Source organism: Lissotriton vulgaris, chromosome 4_1, assembly GCF_964263255.1.
Source record: "Lissotriton vulgaris chromosome 4_1, aLisVul1.2, whole genome shotgun sequence".
In the NCBI taxonomy this organism is placed as follows: domain Eukaryota; kingdom Metazoa; phylum Chordata; class Amphibia; order Caudata; family Salamandridae; genus Lissotriton; species Lissotriton vulgaris.
Window position 1 is genome coordinate 835,222,663 of NC_141691.1, and position 14,498 is coordinate 835,237,160.

Here is a 14,498-nt window from a genome sequence, read left to right on the forward strand (position 1 = left end):
AACTGTTTGTCAAAAATTCCCCCCTGAGTTTGTGTTATCTCTTAAACAGATAACTGTGGTATTTTTCAACCTTTCCCTTGTGTTTCTTACTCTTTCTCCTTTCCTTCTTTTTAATGCTGTGGGATTTGATCTTTCTCAAATTCATATTAAGTCTTCAAATGAGTATATGTATTGTTATGTTTTTGTTACGAATATAAAGTATTTGTTATGTTTTGTTACAAATGTAAAGTATTTGTCTTTGGTTGTATTAATGTTTTTGGGTCGCTAAAAATAACATGGACGACGCTCATGAAAATAATAACATGAACTAAAGAGTCCTTTTGGTGAACAATAAAATAAAATATTTATTCATTTTTCCAATCACTTTGAGTGTCACGAGTGATTGCTTGTGAATGAGATGACAAATAGGTTATCAGTACTGGCAATACTTATGTTGTTTTGTCTATTCGCAAGGGTGGCGTAAATAGGAAGCAGTACCAAAAGTAAGACTAGGGAAAACATGGCCTTAACCTGGCGAAACGAGCTGGAATGTTTCATTTCTCCTCGTTTTTGCTGTTTCTATGTGTGCTGCATTCTGCAGCACACATAGAAACATCAAATCGCAATGAATAATTGTTCATGTGCAGGAAGGTGTCCCTTCCTGCTCATAAACAATCATAAAAAAAATTATGATATGCACCTTCTATGCGTGCTGCACAATGCAGCATACATACGGTGCATCCCTGCGTTTTCAGAATGGCATTAGCAGTTTTTGCTTAGTGCCATGCTTTGCCACTCCCTTGTAAATATGCCTTCAAGCTCTTTGAAGCAAATCGTGCACGGCAATAAAGTTATGGCTTGCCACAAGCAAGGAGGCCAATGAGATCTCTTGGCAAATCAGATCTTGTTAAAATCTTGCAAGACTTTGTTGATACTGGTGGGATACTCAACCTAATTAGACTGATGGGCACCGCTGCCTACAGGGACCTGGTAACAATGTGCACGTAAGCAGGGCATTAGGTTAATGGCCAAAGTGGCAGGGACTTAACAAGAACTTCTTCTAACTTCTAGGAAAATTAAAGAAATTAATACTGAAGGGCCTGTCAATCAGTGTGGCACGTTAAAAAACTAGATATTCAGACACACAACTCAACACAAATCTTCTCGTAGGAAAGATCAAAAATTGTCAAATGGGACTTTGATTGGAGATATTCTGTGCAGATTTCCTTAGAAGGAGCGCTTCCCATTTCCATACATTTTATGAAATACCTACATCAGCTTGTCATTAATGGCATGGCACGCAATTACGGTCAAGCCTAATAATAGGAAATCAGGAGTAGAAGGGGACAGACAAAGCCACTGATTACCTGGAACAGATCCATCAGGACTTTAGAAGCAAGTCGAACCTAGCCGATAAAACAGGTTCAAGTGGGTGAAGGCCCAGAAAGTTAGCCCTGCAGGTTCTGACAGCTTGGAGCATGGAAGAATATAAACAAAAAATATGGTTTGTGAGGAATATCGGAGGTGTTGGATTGAAAGTATGTGATGAATTATCCCAGAACACATCCAGGACTCAGATTCCTAGATAGGATTGTGCATGGAAGGGGGGATCAGATAGGGATGTGATTGTGATTGTAAGACTTTATTGTTTGATTAAAAAAACATTACAGTTTAGAAACGCATTCAATTCATTCATAAAAAAGACCGCTGAATAAAAAATACAGAACTTGTAAGGGATGTGACTGCATTGAAGGCGCTTTTAGAAATAGTTTACATGTATGTTTTGAAACTCAATATAAAATGCATATTTATGGAGGGGAGACCCAGTGATTAGATATATGGATGCAGTATTTCAAAGCAAACACAACTTTTCAGACACTCACCCCCAGTCACAGATATGAGTTGAATCCATCATCATGCTTTAGCTCATTTCACCACCTCCGTTCAGACCCAGCCATATGCAAATCAGTCTTGACCCTGTGCCTCATGGGAAAAGTCCAGCCCGAACTGCCAAGCCAGGTCTTCCCTGAACCGGAAACAATCATCCTGTGACTGGTTTCTGGGTAACACCGTTCATCAGCCAGGCAATTTTGAATCCAGTGGCAAAGTCAGCAAGTGGGCATACCCTGACAATTTAGGGCGAACAAAGCAAACACAAAGAGATGATGGACAGAGCGCTTAAACTTTTCAGACACTCACCCCCAGTCACAGATCTGGGTTGGATCCATCATCATTCTTTAGCTCACTTCACCACCTCAGTTCAGACCCAGCCATATGCAAACCAGTCTTGACCCTGTGCCTCATGGGAACAGTTCAGCTCGAACTACCAAGCCAGGTCTTCCCTGAACTGGAAACAAGCATCCTGGGACTGGTTTCTGGGTACAGCCTTCATGGGACTAGACTGGAATGGCATGGTGAGAAAAAAAATATGGATTTAGGCCCAGATCTCTGTACTGGGGTTAATGTATGACATTGTTCTGCATTCTGTCCATCAACTGTTCTTTAGGTCTCGCCTTTTCCATTCCGCAGGAATGGAAAATGGAGAGAATTCTAGTGCTCAAAATACTCGTCAAACTAAGGCTTTTTTCTGTGCGGTTTTCTTCGAGTTCACGTGAATCACGTGACCAAACAAGCACGCGCATCAGCCTCCCTCCCTCCCTCCTAATTGCATTTTTTCACGGCCGCCACCAAATCAAAGGGCTTCTCCCAGCGTGTGCTCTGCGGCTTCTCCTCCCCTAATTATTCATGGCTGGCCGGCCGTACTTTCAGTTTCCCGGCCGCTCTTGTTTCCCTAATTCTCTCTCACGCTATCATGTGCCCTCTCTTGTACTGTTTTCTCTCTCAGCTCCCTCTTTCTCTATATCTTTATGTGTCAACTGTGTCTCTCTCCAGATTATTTGCCTACCCGTTTGTTTCATTTCAGTTTGTCGGTCTTATTCGTCCCTTTGTTTTCTTTCATCATATGCGCCAGGCGGTCACCCCTCATCGCTCTCTTTTCTGTTTTCTGCATTTGCTTGACTCTTTCACTTCCGAGCTTATTAAAGCATAACCCAAGACAGAATCCAAACCACTTTATCCATTAGCATTATCCTTTTTATGAAATGTATTAATCTACTTGAAGTTGTGCGGGGCTTCTCCGAGAGGTAATGAGGTGTCAGCATCTGCTGGGGACCGAAGAGGCTTTCTCCTCTCAAAACACAGACGATCCTCAATTAACTGAGCGCCAGCAAAAGTGGGCTGGGACCGACTCCATTAAGCCCTTCAGATGCTTGAGAAGAATCGATGTAATCATTTCATACAGCTAATACCCAGTGAGGGATGCGCGCGCATGCGGCTATGCAGACGACGTGCAAGAGAGGCGCGGAAACAGGAACGCGTGAAGATCCTTACAATGAGACACAGCGTTAATAGGTGCGCGTGATGTGCAAGGATATTATGATATGCAGTGAACCTTCCATAGTTACTATTAAACATGCATCTTTCCCTATGCAGACATGCACAAACAGTGGAAACAAGTATGGTGTTGTTGGCCAATACACTGACTGAATACGACCATAAGCATCACACAAACAGAAAGCCACAACCTCAGCAACCACCAAAGAAAATGATGGTTGCAAGCATATCCAGGTCCTTTGAAGTTTGTGTCAGTGCTCATCACACAGCAGGAGCAGAGGCTGGGATCAGTCCTTGGGACTGCCTGCTGCTGGGCAACGAGAAGGCACTCAAATATCAATAAAGACTATTAGATGGCAATCAGCAGTTGAACTAAGCCAGAACACAATTCGCAGTTTTTTAGAGGTTTCTCACTTCAGAAGGTTTGCTGGTTTGTGGCCAACTAATTATGTCATTTGTATAGCTTATTTTTGGGCCATTTATTAAAGTCGTTTTTCATCACTAAAACTTTCACATAGTCATTTTGGCTCGCCTCCACACAACCACACACCCAACCACACACACAACCACACACCCAACCACACACACAACCACACCACACACACAATCTCACACACAACCACACACAACCACACAACAAACCACACACACAACCACACACACAACCACACACAACTACACACACGCCACGCCACACACACAACAAGTATTTGACAACAGCTAGCAATGAGTTGCTCCTTGAACGACTGATATAGAGATTAAGTCCTTCAGTCTCACTTGTATTATTTATGACATCGATCTTTTTCTCCATCTCATTTTTTCTCCATCTGATTGTTAATATACTTCTTTTTAAAGAAAGATAGTGCAAATAATGAATATTTATGTTGGTGCACAAATATTTGTGCAAATGTATATATGAAATGTTCAGATTTACGTTCTGTTGTTTATATGCAATGTTTTTTGATTAAGTATATGTTGTTTGAATAAGTGTATGTCAAATGTATATGGTATGTCTTTTTCGTACAAATGAATTTCTAAATCTAAAAAACAAAAAGTAAAAGGGTATAAATATATAATACCAGACAAATCTTGAAACATTCTTTATTTGTCACTCCAAAGAAGGAGATCGCTTTTTGTATGGTCAGCACTCATTTTTTCAAAATATTACATATGGTCCAGCTGACCTTATGTCCCAGGACCTACCCCTGTTACACAAAGTTAAAAGTATTGGTATTGTAAATCACAAAACATAAATATAAAATGTCATTTACAAAACCAATAGCTCCAACTTTCCTACTGCGAGACCTATTGGCAACGCCAGTGCTTGTTTTGCATTTGTCACCCCGAGTGGGACGGGTATACCCAGACGTGGGCCCCGTGCTCTCCATGCCACTGGAATCAAGCTACCCTGGCTGATGAGGGCTAAAAGCCCAAAACCGGTCCAAGGATGCTTGTTTACAGTTCAGGGAAGGCCTGGCAGTTTGGGCTGGACTGTTCCCATTGGGCGCATGGTCAAGACTGATTTGCATATGGCTGCGTCCAAACTGGAATGGCATGGTGAGCACAAAACAACGGATTTAGGCCCAGATCTCTGTACTGGGGTGATTGTATGACATTGTTGTGCATTCTGTCCATCAATTGTTCGTTTTACAGTATTTCAATACATCTGCAATGGAGACCCCGTTCTCAGTGGAGGGCCCTTTCATGAACATCTTTGAAATGGAGACCCGGTTGTGAACATCTATAACGAAGGCCCATTTAAGACCATGTCTAGAGTAGAGGCCAGGTTAGGAACAGGTTTGCAGTGGGGGCAATTCTATGAACGCACCTGCAGTGAATGCCCAGTTGTGAACATATCTGCAATGGATGCCCAGTGAGGACCATTCCTGGAGTACAGGCCAAGTTAGAAACTTCTCTGAAACGGAGGCTCAGTTAAGATCACATATGCAGTGATGGCCCAGTTAGGGACAGGTCCTCAGTGGAACAATTTTTTATAAGTATGTCTGAAGTGGAGGTCCAGTTATGAACTTCTGTGTAATGAAGGCCCACTTAGGATCAGTTCTGCCATGGAAGGCATGTTATGATAGTGTTTGCAGTGGACAGGCAGATACGAGTGTGTGTCCTACACAGTAGGGGCCCAGGTAGGAACATCACTGTGCAACGGGACGGGCAAGTCGCCTTGCTTTGTCGTTTGAACGACGTTTTACATAAAAAGTTAGAGGGTCCAACCACCGGAGGGCAGCAGATTCAAAATTGGCAGTGAACAGAAACTAGAAATAAAATAAACGTGTAAAGTTGCGGCCCTTCCTGACGAAAGCGCATTCCTTTTCTTGTTCTTGTCACTTCTGAATCCAGATATACTATGTACCCTCCATTCCCCCCCCCCCCCCCTTCCCCCTCGCCCCGCCCCCCTCCTCCTAGAATCATAACCGGTGAACACCCAGTTACAACAGTCCTTTTTATTCAATAATTGCACTTCATGAACTGCTTCTGTTGCTTTGAAACTGAGATCCAGTTCCGGGTTATGCCTCGGAGTTCCTGAAAGGGACGCATCCAGTCTGTACAGTTAGTACATAAAGTGACAGTAAGCAGAGTTTGTGAGAGAGAAAAATACTTCTGTGCACAGGCAAGGCCTGCACTTTCACAGACACACAACTTGGGTCCTAACGTAGGAGCGGTGCGTATGAAGCAGCTCGAGCGTGCCTGACGACAGCGTGGCGGGTCATAGTGACAGGAGAGCGAGGAGCGCGTGAGAGAGAGAGAGCGCGTGAGAGAGGGAGCGCGAGCGCACCGAGAGCTTCTGTGCAGCCAGGCACGGGTTAAGCTGGCAGGCCCGGCGCTGCCGTGCGTATGCAATCATAATCTGTGTGGCTCTCTTGGCTGGCTGCCACAGTGTTGCCTTGCCTCCAGTCCATCCCCCTTTTGCAATGAAATGAAGTGGGAGCCTTGAAGCTGTAGCAGAGGCAGCCAAACTGCTCCATATTTGGCTTCTATTACACATTTACATACTGGAGAGAGAGAGAGAGAGGGCGAGAGAGAGCAGCGCCGCAGACATCATTTCTACTACAGAGGAGGAGACGTGCCGGATCCGCTGTGCTGAAGGGGGAAGCGCTAGCAGGACTGAGAGGGCAGTGCACGCAGACATCCCCCCCTTCTCCACCTCCATCCGCTGCCTGCAACCCGCAGTAAGTCTTTCGCTTTCCCCGGCCTGTTCCTTCCAGCTTGAAACACAACTCAAGTAGGGTGCACCTTTTAACACTGGACGACTTTTTTGTTTTGCATAATAAAACTAGATCCGTGGGGTAAAAAACACTGTGTTGGGGCGTCTATGTAAAAGGTGGGCTCGTGCACACTCGGGCACAGGAGATAATGGGGTCAGAGTTCTGGGGGGCGGAGGGGGGCTGCAGGCCTTAACAGCGCCTTTCCATTTGCATCAGGACGGGGCGCGTCGACAGTGGCACCCGCCGGGGTAGGTGCCACCCCGGGAGTGCGGTGGGCAGCCCAGCTTGTCCTGCGCGAGGAGGGGGCGCCGCGCGCGCCGAGCACCCCTGTACGTCTGCTCCGATGACGTCTGCGGCTGTGTTGTTTTTTTTTTTCTTCTCCTTCGTGCAGGGGAGGCGGGCGCGTGTCTGACGGGGAAGTCGAGCCGAGCCGAGAGGGGGGTGGGGGTGGGGGGGAGGGAGCTCCTGTGCCCCTGGGTCCAGCCCTGCCAGCGTGCCCCCGCCTCCCCAGCTCTCGCCCTGCCGCTCCCGCAGCAGACACTGCTATTATTAGAAAGTGCGCCCCCAGGTCCTCCAGGCCCTGAGTAGTACTCGTGAGAGTGGAATTCCTGAAAGGAGCGGGAGGGGGGTGGGCCGGACCGTGGGACCGGGCAGCAGCGCGCGCTGCAACCGCACCTCACTGGAGGGCAGTGCCACTGCGTGTGCCCGTCTCTCGCCAGAGCCCATTGGGGCACATGCCGGGACTTTTATTGAGGGGCAGGTCCATCTCTTCACATTTGCATATGTTGTCTTTGCAGGTTACGTAATAGTCCCTTAAACCACTTGCATAAAGCATAAGGCGCCTCTTGGCGCTTGAATCACGGGTGTTATGTTTTATTGTTGACGACCTTCGAAGGATTGACTAAACTGCTCAGTGGATTTTGCAAGGGATGTTCACCCACTGCCTTTATTATATGTAACGTCGATCATAACTCTCTTGGCGCTTGAATCACTGGTGTTATGATTTATTGTTGGCGACCTTCGAAGGATTGACTAACTTCGCAGTGGATTTTGCAAGGGATGTTCACCCACTGCCTTTATTATATGTAACGTCGATCATAACTCTCTTGGCGCTTGAATCACTGGTGTTATGATTTATTGTTGGCGACCTTCGAAGGATTGACTAACTTCGCAGTGGATTTTGCAAGGGATGTTCACCCACTGCCTTTATTATATGTGACGTCGATCATAACTGGGTTGGCCAATCAGGCACCCCGAATTTAGTGATATTTATGGAAGATTTAGCATTTTGCACCGTCTCACTTATAGCTGGTGCTCATCCTTACCGCTTTCCTGGGTACTCGGGTCAAGCTCTCAGTCCTCTATACCCCTACTCACCAGTATCATATCCTTGGAAGACGTGCATAGAAAATGAACCATAATATCCTGCCAACTTTCACCCCCTCGTCTACTTACTCTTTAAGGTAAGGAGAAAGAAAAGCCCTCGCTATTTCCGGTTTGTGCGTTCCAAGTTTGCCATGTCCGTGAGACATTACAAAATACTGTTGTGTTCCTGTGGAACGTCTTGCAAAATTGATTTTTATGCGGCTCACGGGGAAAAAACGGAATATTTTGCTACTCAAATAATAGGTCGAATTGGAATTTAACTGATTGATACTCATTTTATCAAGCTCAGAAGAGAGACAGGGGGAGTCACTCTGCCGGGATTTGAACATGTGACATGAATAGACTTGGACGATCGAGCTCTTTTATTGGGGGTTTCCTGCAGTTTTGTTTTTGTCCACGCGCCAAATTTAACATAAAAAACATGGAAACATAATTTAACTCCCTCTGATTACTATTAGCTCCAACCTTTCTACACATTCACCAGCTACTCTTGACACCATAGATTCCAACTGGTCTCCAAATTTACCTTTGCTTTCCATACTAGGACTTTTGCAAAAATGTATTAGCCCTTCCTTCCCCATCACAGTATTTATTTCATATTCCCTCTTTCTTTTGGCCCGAATCAGCAAGTGATTGAAGAATGGTTCACACGTTTACAATTTGAGAACAGGGTTCTACACGATTGCATAATGGCATGGCCTGGCTGCAAGATATTATGAGTGGGCAAAAACTGCACAACGTGTTCCAGTTCTGGGCATTTCTGCCGCACATCATTATCACAAGCATCAGCTGAACTGTAATGCACCAAAAACACAACTCACAGAGTGGATCCGACTGTGAAACTAAAGGATGGGGCTGGAGACGAGGCTTGATCACATACATTTTGCAGTAGGTAAAGTTGCACTCTTTTACGTGCTCTTGCATGCCTTTACACAGTAGCCCCTAAACATCTAAAATGGGTATAGAATGGGAATATGCATATACAATTAGTGCAGGTGGGCAGGGCTATGCTTCTTAGCAGTTATATGAATAGGGATTTAGATGTTTCGTGCCTCATTCACAAAAAAGCAAAAAGATTCATGAAGGCAAAAAGAACAGATGATGGATGAAAAGCTAAACAATACAAACATTCACCTCCAGTCACAAAGATCTGCTTTAATCCATCTTTATTTTGCTCACCATGCCACCCTAGTTTGGACCCAACCATATGCAAGCCAGCCTTGACCCTGCCGCTCATGGGAACAATCCATCCTGACCTGCCAGGCCAGGTCCTCCCAGGATCAGAAAAAAGCATCCTGGGACTCGTTTCGGGGTAAGACCCCTCTGCCAGGCTTGCTTGAATCCAGTGGCACAGTGAGTCCGAGACCCACACCTGGGCATACCCTTCTCAAATGCATATAAGAGTATGTAAAAGAGTGGTCCCAGAGTATGACTTCTTATAGTAATAAATGCTTTTGTGAATTAACCACATTGTGTCTTGGGGTCATGAAGCATTGGGCCCAAGACTTGGGGCGAAGCGGTAACAATAACTGCCATGTGGCATAGTTAATGGCCATGGACTTTGGCATTAACCATAAAGAGCTAAAAAGACCTACCAGAGTTAGTAGCCCTCTCTCGCGAAGGGCTCGATCGACATCCGGACATGTTTAGGCTCTTCCTTAAGGACAGGGAACTAGGAGAACTGTTTTGTGAGAGTGCAGGTAGTTCCAGTACTTGGTGTTCATGTAAGGGTCGGCCACAGGGGCCTGGGGCGAAGTCACAGCAGGGCAATACTGGCAAGCCACCTTGGTACCTCTAGCAAAGGGTGACTAGTATGCTGCCACAACCATCAAATAACATATCGTATATTTGTTAAGCACACCTTCGCCCAAGAGCATCTGGGAGCTGAATCACAGATGTTAATAGTTACCCAACTCAATGGTGCTCATTTTATCGACCTCAGATGGATGAAAGGCTGAGTGGACCCTCCAGGATTTCAACCCGTGACCATGAGGTGGAACACAGTCCCCTGCAGCGGACACGCTAGTCCACTAAGCCACCAGGCATGGCTATCTCGCTCCTTTGCTATGAAAGGGAGGCCTACAAAACATTGCATTGTCTTGAGCACCAAAAATCCCCACAATTTCCAAGTCAGCAAAAGCCACAGTTCTCGCAGAGGGGGTGGCTGAAGTGGGGGTGAATTGAAGTTTCCAAGTGGTGCGTGGGAACTTTTGTTTCACAGGTGGGATATGATGGTCTCGCTTATGCCAGAGAAGATGTTGGCACGCTTCCAGCACCACAAAAGGAGTGCACTCTCTGCCTATGCTCAGGGGTCACAGGAACTATGTGGCAGAGAAGGCATAAATCATGTGGCAAGAAAAGACATTATGTGGTGTAACGCAGCACATTTTGTAGCAGTCTTAATTCCCTATTTTTTAATTTTTACTAAATTAACAATGTCTGGACAAAGTTTTACCTTGTTAGTTTCAGTTTTAAACTAACTAGAACGCTCAGCAAATGAAAGGTGTGCTGCCGGTATAGGCACAAGGCCTGACACCTTGTGGCAGCAGGAGTAGCAGAGGTTATAGTAACTTTTGATGAGTTTGAGGCAGAACAACTGCTTTTTGTAAAATATCAAAAGAATGCAGAATATAATCGATTATGTGACAAGTGCGGCAAATCTATAATCGTGAGGAAAACGCTGCAACCGCAGGATGAAATAATTGAAGTTAATGGCCGAGCTCCAGAAGAAAATGCTCCTCGCAAAATATGGAGTGTTAATTGGCGACTCAAGCAGTGCGTCAGACATACTCTCTTATTTGACCACACAGATAAACCACGCCCTACCGAAAGGGCCGGGCTTCTATTGGGACAGGTTCAAGACAGGCGGGGCGCACTGGGTTAAACAGGAGTGTGGCGGCGGGAGGGCGAGAGCTACCCGCATATCATTTCGTAGTATACGGAAAAGACAATGAGCTATTTGTATTATGTTTACCGTATGTTGTACGTGTGCGCCTCACAGCAGGGACAGATCACCACACAGTGTCCCCTGTGAAATGCTGCGCACTCCGGATACAATTAGCACCCACGGAAGAGGGAGCGAGGTCGGGTAAACTGTGGAAAAAAGACAAGCCTGCAGCTTCACACCTCACACGCAGAGGCGCGCGTCGGTGCCGGCTCCTGCAGACACACCGTGGCTCCTAAAAGTTTACATACAGGGACCAACGCGCCAGGTCAATAATGAAATATGGGCTGCTTGGGCTGTTAAAAGGGGCAGGCAGGCTCGAGTCATTGAAAACAGGCCAAATAGCGGTGATAAAATAAATACGTACTTATTCATAATAAAGTATCCAGCTGTGTTTCTCTTGAACACACTCTGCGAAGACTGGGCTACAAGTACATGGAATTTAAAGTAGTGATTCTAACGGGGGGGGGGGGGGGGGGGGGGAGCCTAACTTTTTTTTATCTAGGAAAGTTTAAATAAGCTGCTATGGGATTCTAACCTGTGACCTTGATCCTCTCACCCACAGTACAGACGACAAGCATTGGCTACTGCATAGCGGAAATTTCCACTATATGTGAGTGTATGTTTAAGCAACAGAACTTGAAAGGCAGATACGGCGCTCCTTAAAGCGCACCGTCTGCTCTGCGCACCTGACCTCTGACAGCGCCCAAAGGTATGACGACGACAACCATATACGACCGATTCAGCCCGGCAGTGGTTGCCAGGAGCATGCGCAGTCTTTAGAATGCCTCGGTGAGAATGTTCCCGGTCTCGCAGCTGCAACCCACCCACGGCACTGAGGACCCGGCCCTTTGACACGCATAGCATGGGTACTTTATAAAACTTCTTTGCATGTAGCGCTTCATTCCGCGCTTTTCCTTTCTAACCGATGTAAATAACAGGCTAAAAATAAGCCCGTTCAGCAGTGCTAGCTCAGAACAGACTTTGAGGTCTCTCTAGATGTGAGTTTTAGGGGTTAGGGGGGAGGAGCACACAGGGGGCCACAGATAAAATATATATATATATATATATATATATATATATATATATATATATATATATATATATATATATATATATATATATATATATATATATATGATATATTATTTTTCATTAAGTAGACTATACATTAAATATTATTATAGCTCGCACAAGGGGCAAGGTCTTCGGAGTGTCTCAGTCTGTCCCATTGTTGTCTTTGTTTGACATTTACACCCCTTTTCTCCTCATATCTTTCTGAAATACTCAATCTGCATATCTCACACCGTGTCTCTTACCTCTCCAGCACTACCTTTTTACATTCTCTTTCACGTACTTCCTCGCAGCTCCTGCACTTCACCGGTCCACCACGCACAACATACCCGCTCACCTATACGCACTGCATTTTCTTTAACTTTCACCCTGTGTTCATCCTTCGCACGCTTTTGCACGTAATTCAAATTATAATTGACATGCCAGGCCATTGCTCTGTGTGCTCCACGGAGAGGCCAAGGATTGGATGAGCATGCTTTCAAATCCCCTTTATGGCACAGTGACAGGCACTGTGACACATTCACACGGCATTCTGCCAGGACTCCATATCTGACTGTCGTGCCCCCCCACCCCCCTTCCCCCAAACCCCTACTCACACAGCTCAATTGAAGGAACTCGTTTCACACTAGACACTACAAATGAGTAATACGTTGCATGAAAAACTACGGAAACACATCCCGAGAAAAACAAATACTCTTAGGGAATGCAAGAGTAATAACAACATGAAACTTAAACAAGCACAGCATTTCTTTTCCGAGGTTGAAGGCAGTTTCTGTTTTGGCTTCTTCGGTCGTGCTTTCTTTTTATCTCTCGTTAGTGCTGGGGAATACCAGAACCACGTTATTAAAACTGGGAAACCCCAGGGTCCCAGCTCTGTTTACAATGCAGTACTGTCGCCTGCTATTTAGACCCCCAAGATGCTATATGTCCAGGATTTTACCAACACGTTGGCGTTTTTATTTCAAAGCCAGGAAGCAAATGGAAGAAAACCAGCCTAAGGCAGTATTTTCCCCATTTGGAAATAACATTTGTAACTGCAAATACAAAGAAATCCCCAGGGAGGTAACGGCGCCCACTGCAGTCCCTGCGGCGCACGGGGCCTCAGCCTGTCAGGGGGGCCTATTACTTCGGGGGAGCCCTTCGCGCTCAAGGTGAATGCATATTTGTGATGTATGGGAAAATCAGTGACCCCGTCACATTCGAGGGTGGGGGTAAGGGGGGTATACTTTTGTTACACCGCAGAGGCTTCCCTGAGAAAGGTGCCAATCCTAACTCCAAGAAGCATTTGAGTTTTCGGCGGGCGCTGTAAGCACAGGGCTCAGGGTGACTGCTCGAGAGACAGAGGGCGCAGTATCACTCATGATAATAATGTGGTATTTGCATAGTGCCAACTTGTCAAGCATTTCGTCTTCGATGCACTCTATACAGAAGCTGTGAAATAATTGAGACATCTCTTCGCGGTGAAGTGTGCGCCCCTAGGCGCTAGCATCCTCCACCTGAGAGAGTGTTACGGCTGTTCGTGGCACTCGATTGGGGGCGGGTGTGTGGATAACTCCAAGGCTGATATGTCCCCCGAGCCATCTCACTCACTCCCCTCTCCCCCTTCCTTTCCATCTTGTCGATACATGGCAGCGTTGTAGATTTCCAGCGCACTTACTCCCGCCATGATAAATCATGTAATTAGATCAGGCTGCCATGGCAACAGACAGCGGTCACCCGTCCATTCAGGTGTTTGTTTTGCGCCCGGGGGGCCTTGGGGTGGTCCATGCGGCTGTTTGCGCATCTCGGCCCATGGCGTGCCTTCGGGTATTTTTCTGTGTACTTTCTCTTTGAGAAGAATGCTGTTGTAAAATTCCTCACAGACTGCGCCGCCCTAATGAGCGGGCGTGTTTGAGTGCAGAGCGAACCTGTCTACCTGCAAGTACCTAAACAGGATCGGCTCTGTATTGTCAAATTTATACAGGGCGCACTGTCCGTTTAGGACGAGGAAACGCTTTGCTCACCCAGGTAGAAAGTTACACTGTGAGGGGTGAGTGGTTGGAAGCAGTGCTTTAAATGGGAAAAAATAAGTGCAGGTACTCATCATTTTAAGCAGTGAAGGTAGGAGGGGCCAATGTGGGCGGGGCTAGAGGCGGAGCTTGGAGGCAGGTATTTAATGGGAGCCACATTTTCTTAGTGCCAATTGTGCTTGATAATACAGAAATATTTCTGCTATCTGTAGAGTATTTGTTTTTTCCTCCCATGTGCAAAAGGTTACTTTTATTATTGTGGGAATGGCATATCAATGCAGACTGTCTCTGAGCCTAGGCACATATGAAACATAAAAGTCATTTGCCCAGAATCACAGGATGTTGAGCTGAAGATGGGACTTAAACCTATTTCCATAGTTCCTTATTAGGCAGCTCTGACCCTAACATTATATATCCTCTCAATTTTCCTATCTGGGAAAGATGCCTCACAGCCTATGCAAACATAACTCCCCCACCAAGGCCTGAAAGACA

General features: G+C 45.9%; 1 protein-coding gene across 4 annotated transcripts in view; it reads left to right on the plus strand.

Moving 5' to 3' along the window:
* Nucleotides 1–6,280: 6,280 nt before the first annotated feature.
* ATXN1 (ataxin 1) overlaps nucleotides 6,281–14,498 on the plus strand; it is a 1,146,771-nt gene continuing 1,138,553 nt past the window's right edge. For 2 of the 4 annotated variants that reach the window (XM_086965155.1, XM_086965154.1), the window contains exon 1: nucleotides 6,302–6,557. The gene's annotated coding sequence lies outside the window, so the exon portion shown is untranslated. Of the gene's footprint in view, nucleotides 6,558–14,498 lie in introns of all 4 variants that reach the window. The other 2 variants (XM_086965153.1, XM_086965156.1) reach the window with 2 other exon arrangements.